At 40.1% G+C, this 6108-nt stretch overlaps 1 pseudogene; it reads left to right on the forward strand.

Annotated features, from left to right (window-relative positions):
• The first annotated feature begins 4860 nt into the window (after window positions 1–4860).
• LOC117286441 lies at window positions 4861–4987 on the forward strand (annotated as a pseudogene).
• Window positions 4988–6108: the final 1121 nt, after the last annotated feature.

Consider the following 6108-nt stretch of genomic DNA (forward strand, 5'->3'; position numbering starts at 1 on the left):
CCAGCCAGCTGGGGCCAAGGCGGGGCCTGCCCCTCACCAGCCAGCTACAAGGCGGGTCTACGCGCCCCTCTCAGTGCGAGTCCGCCAACCGCAGGCGGGCGATGACTGCCTCTCCACCCCCAGCTCTTACGCCTATTTGCGTCATACGTGGCGTAAGAGCCCAGTCTTTGCGGGGGACCTAACCAACCTATTCCTCCTCCGCCAAATAGTAGGCGCCTCACTAGAATTTCCACTTGGCCCCGTCCTCTTTTGACCCGTTTCTATCTCGTGGTCCCAGGGTTAGCGGGAAGGGTTAATTTTCCCTGGGGGCCCGGAAGGATACGTGGGTTGAAGGGTATAAACCTTAAGATGAGAAGCATAGAAGTGAATAGAATAGGAACTCTTGATGTGTCTTCGTTAACGGAACTGGCGTCATCCTTAGAAGGGAGGATGGTTGGGTGTGTGTGCTCGGATTCCAGATGTAACAGTACCACTGTGAGGAGTATAACCTTGGGCAAGTTATTTATCCTGTGTGTGCCCAAGCTTCTTAACCTCACAAGGCATTGTGAGACTTAATGAGTGAAACTCGCGTGGTTCACTGGGAATGAGGGTGGACTCACACTGAGCTCTTGATACGCATTAACTGTTTTCTCTTGGCAAATCATTTATTTATGTATGTATGTATTTATTTATTTATTTATTGGTACCGGGGATCGAACTCGGGAACTTGCCCTTGCGAGGCAGACGGTGGAACCACTGATCTAAATTCCCGGTCCCTGCAATGTATTTATTTTTGATACCTTTTTCTTCCTTTTGAAATATGTATTTACTTTTAATCAATACAGTTATTGTCCTTATTTATGGGACGCAGTATGACGTTTCCATATGTGTGTAATGATCAGATCAGGGTAATTCGCATGTCTTTCACTTCAGAAATCTTTTTTTTGCGGGGGGGACATTCAGAATCCTCTCTTCTAGCTATGTTGAAGTATTCAATTAATTGTTAACCACAGCTATTGTATCGTGCTATAAGACACTATAAATTATTACCCCTGCCCCCTTCTATATATATAGCTTTTATTATTAGTTTTGACTCTCTTGCCCTCTCTCCTCCCAAGCCTTCTCCCCTCCCAAGCTTTTCAATAATTTTATAGTTTCAATGGAAAAATATATTGCACACCAGTCCCCACCCCCACCCCAGAGGGTCTTCCTATACTTCCTGGGATGGCCTGGAACTTGCCATCTTCCTGCCTCAGCCTGCCAAGTGCACAGCCCACTTCTCTTCATCCTGACTACCTATGCAGACCACCGTGTCCTGTCAGCAGGACTACTCAGTAATCACTGGGCCGGTCTTTTGCTTTCACTCTTGTTACTCAGTAAAGTAGAAAGCGAGCTTTCTAGAATTTAGATTTGATCACTGTACTCTTTTGCTTTCCAGTAAAAGGAAGAAAAGTGTCATAAGTACTCATATATTCCTCATCTACACTTAACAGTTATTGACATTTTGCCATTTTTGCTTCTTTTTAGTATTTAAACAAACTATTGACTTTGTGATACTTCTATAAATATTTCAGTATGCATCTCCAGGAAATAAAACATGGCCACAATAAGTCTGTAATGTAGTTTAATGCTACATTCATATTTAAATTTCTCAAATTGTTTTCAAAAAAATGCCTTTTCAAGCTTTTTTTTTTTTTAAGTTCTGAGAACTGTCCTGTGCTACATCCCTACCCCCATCCCACCCCCACCTTATTTTAGTCAGAATCTTCTTAAGTTTTCAGGCTGGGCTCAAGCTTATGAGCAGCCTTCCAAAGTGCTGAGAATACATTGCCTTGTTGGAGTGTGCAGGTCACTTTTCCATCGAATTCCCCACCTTCTGGATTTGTCTTGACTGTTTCCTCCTGGTGTATTTCCCATGTATATAACATGTTTATCGCCCGTATTTCCTGTAAACTAAAAGTGACATTTGAAGTCTTTATTAGGTTGGCCTTAAAACATTTTTAAAGGAAAATGCCCTTAACTGCATCATTTCAGGTGATGCATAACATCCCACTATTAGTGAGGCTGGAATTGATTGCTGGCTTAAAGTAGTGTCAGCCACATCTCCGTTTGTAAACTTAGGTTTTCCTAATATGACTGCATGTATGTAGTCAATGGGGTGGTACATCGGTACCATGAGGATATTTGGATGCGCATCAACTTTTCACCTAGTGGCTTTTACCATTTGTTAATGATTCTTGATGAAGTTATTTTGTTAGAGGTTGCAAAATAGTGATTTTTCCCCTTCTATCACTCCTTTTCCAGTTATTAGCTGATAATTCATGAAAAGGGCTTTCTGTTATTAACCAGGTTTAGCTACCCTGGAAATGTACAATATATATTTTTTTTACTTTGTAATCATTTGCAAAATAATGAGTTGCAATAGTTATCTTTAATAGGGGTTAGTAAATATGCTGGGTAAACCCAAGGCCTCAAAATGAGGTACTTCCCCAACCCTATTTATTTATTTATTGGTGCCAGGGATCGAAATCAGGACCTTGTGCTTATGAGGCAGGCGGCAGGACCACTGAGCTGAATCCCCAGCCCTTTATTTTTTATTTTGAAACAAGCTGATTAAATTGTCCAGGCTGGCCTTGAACTTGCAATCTTCCTGCAACCCTTCCAAGGAGCTGGGATTACAGACATGCCCAAATGGACCTGACCAAAACATATTTTTCTATTTTGAGTGTGCCATTTATACCTTTGATATGTATCTATCAATCCTAGCAATAATTCTGGTAGCCAGATTATCCCAGAATAAGCCAATGAAACATCCTTTAAGCTGGCTCCAGTGTCCTTTTGAAACATCCTATTAATAATTACAATCTCCTTGGGCCTGGGATCTGGCTCTAGTACTGTTCCTGCCTTGCAAGCACAAGGTCCTGAGCTCTATCCCTGGTATAAAAAAAAAAATTAAAATCTCCTTTACTTTCTGTCACTCCAAAACATACCAGCTTCACTGTTCAAATATGGTCATTCCTTCCAAGATACATGGTAGATTTTAATAAGAACTAATTTTAGAGACCACCATTTGAGTGTTAGAGGCAATAATGGCCACTTTCATTAAACAGAGCTAGGATATTAAGACACACACATACATGGAGAGATATACACTGAGATTTTCAATTAAAATTTAATGATTTTTACTGAAATTTTGATTTTATACATGAAGCTTTTTATTCTTATATTGAAAAAAACTTGGTTCCTGGTGACACTGACATAATTACTTGTATATTTAACCATACAAGATACACATAACAATGCATACATAACAATATAAATATTACTCTACTTAATGAAGCAGTGAATACAGTTTAGGTTTCCTGGGAATTAATTTTGTCCTGGAATATAACACCTGAGAATACACCACCAAAACTGCGTTCTAAAGTCCCTTAAAATAGCTTTTTTGTTTGTTTAGTTATGATTATCAATTTGGTATATAATTAGGTTTGTTTCAGTTTGTTTTCAGTTTTAGGGTTTGTTTGCTTTTTAGGGCTTGTTTTTAATTCTTTATCTAATTTTATTTTTGAATTTCATTCAAAACTCAAAATTATATAAGATCTACTCAGGGAAGTCTTGTTTGCCCCTTCTACAATTGCTCTGCCATCTCTATCACTTCACTACATTTATTTTCATTGTTAAAACTTCATAAATTGTGAAATGTAACAGATAAATGTACAAAATGAAAAATTAATAGCTTAATAAATTACCATGAACACCCATGAAACCTGGGTTGAGACCTAGAATATTTGGAGCATACTAGGTGACTTATTATGCCCGAAGTCATTACCTTTTTTTTTTCCTTTTCTTTTCTGGTACCAGGGATCAAACTCAGGACCTTGCACTTGCAAGGCAGGCAAGGTACCCCTTTTCATGGTGAAAGGAATTCAGAGGGACCATCTCTGGCCAGGTTGGTGATGTGCCATATTTGGGGTTCAACACTCTCCTCTAATTGGCAAGCTCGACTCTAGGGGTGGCTATAACCAGATAATTCCAGGAGAAAGAAATCCATGCTGTTTATCTGTGACACCACATCCATTAATTCATGGGCCCATTGAGAAACCACCAGGATTTCTAGATGAAGAAGTGATGGATACCTACAGAATGGGTTTCATAAACTTGATTATTAACATACTTCTTGACAAGCCATCTGATGGCTACTTATTCGGGAAACCATGCCTACATTCATACTCTGTGTCCATTCTAGTCATCCATCCCAGACTACCTTGTCACCGATCTTCAACTGCTCAAAGTCCAACCAACCTGCTAGTCATAATCATTGCATCAATATAGATAGATCTGCACCTCAGATTGTCTTTTCTTCAATTCTAAGTGGACAACCATATACACCAGCAAAAATTCCCACACAAAAGATTTTTCTCCAGAGAAGATTGCTTCACAGACACTTTTGAGTTGGATCATAATATAGCAGGCTTCCACTTCTGGCTGATGCCTGCATGTTCTGAAGATATCTGTAAATTAGGCTTGTGTTTTTTCTTCCCCTGTTAGCTGGTCATAGAGGATTCTCTCTGAGTCCATAAATAAAGTTGTGGGAGAGGCAGTGCAGCAATAGGAGTCTGAGTTACCTGCACATGCAATTTACTTGTTCCATCCAGATCTTGGGCACAAACTCATATAGGTCATTTCCATTTAACAGAGGAATGCTGTGATGAGCCTCCAATTTTATGAGTTGGTGGGTCAGCTAATACTCAATTTACAACTACTTATTGTCCCATGGCTGGTTGTTCAGTAGAACGTACCTAGCCCATAGAAGGCCAGGGACTGCTTTTCAAATGGGGAATGGCTAACAGCATAAAAGGACATGGCCCTTCTTAATTGGATTTGCCAATTAAGCCAAATGGATTTACTTGTGGGTGCCCAGTGTGCAATGGCTGCAAACAGCAACTTTTCAGAAGAGTACCCAGTATGTTTCTTGAATGGGTTGCCCTAAGGGACCTTGGAGGCAGTGCCCTCTAGTAAATGTTGCTGTCTCTGATCCCATGTTGGCCTCAGTCGCAGCTCTAGACAGTTATGCAAAGTGCCTTTGTTCCATGCAGGTATGCAAGCCCCAGACCATGGTGGGCAGAATTCACATGGGACAAGTTGTTATGTCTATCTATAAAAAGCTGCAGAATGAGGAACATGTGATTGAAGTCCTACACAATGTCAAATCCAACTTCCCTGGCCACCAAAGGATTCATATCTCAAAAAAGTGGAGCTCTACCAAGCTTCATGCTAATGAGTTTGAAGACATGGGGCTGAGAAACAGCTCATCCCCAGTGGTTTGGGGTCAAATATACCCCCAACTGTGGTCCCTGGACAAGTGATAGACCCTGCATGTGTGAGGACTTCCATTATGTTGTCCCTTCCTTAATTTAGTCACACTCACTACTAAGTCCTACCTTATGATCACCTTAACTAAAAGAAGGGGTAGGTGGCTTTACTCCAAAATCTTGGATACCTACATTATCATAATCTTACTGGAACATGCCGGAGGAGTAATTCATCCTCTTGGTCCACTCTAGAACTTCCAATGCCACTGGAAGAGCTGATTCATAAAAATGAAGTGAAAGGACTGCATGTGTTGCAACCCAGAACTGTTACAGAACATTTTCTTGCTTCAGGCAACACTAGAAGCCTGATGGGTTACTGGTAAATAGGTCAGAGTAGCACATTTAAATGTGTTATACTTTCCTTTTAAATGTGTTATGCTAAGGAGGCCTGTTCTTTTCCAAGGAGTATTGCCTCTTTTTAATTGTGGTAAGATTCTAGAATAACTTCTTTCATTGTAGAGAGGATCTCAACATGTCACAGATAACTGGACTCTTAGAAACTTTGTTAATGTGGTTATATTGAACTTTTGTGAGCTTCCTTTTCCATGCACATATCTTTTGACATCTAAGGTACTTGCTATATTCTCCTTATCATATCGAGTTAGCACAATATCATCAAAGTAATGAACCAAGGTCATTTGGTATACTTTCTGAGACCAAGGACAAGAACTCCAAGGTAGGTTCACAATCCCTCTAGACTACTATAAGGTAGATAGTGGCCACAACTCTATTTATCACCCAGTATCCATAATTTCTC

Source organism: Fukomys damarensis, unplaced genomic scaffold (assembly GCF_012274545.1).
Source record: "Fukomys damarensis isolate Sample0158 unplaced genomic scaffold, DMR_v1.0_HiC HiC_scaffold_16, whole genome shotgun sequence".
Taxonomy (NCBI): domain Eukaryota; kingdom Metazoa; phylum Chordata; class Mammalia; order Rodentia; family Bathyergidae; genus Fukomys; species Fukomys damarensis.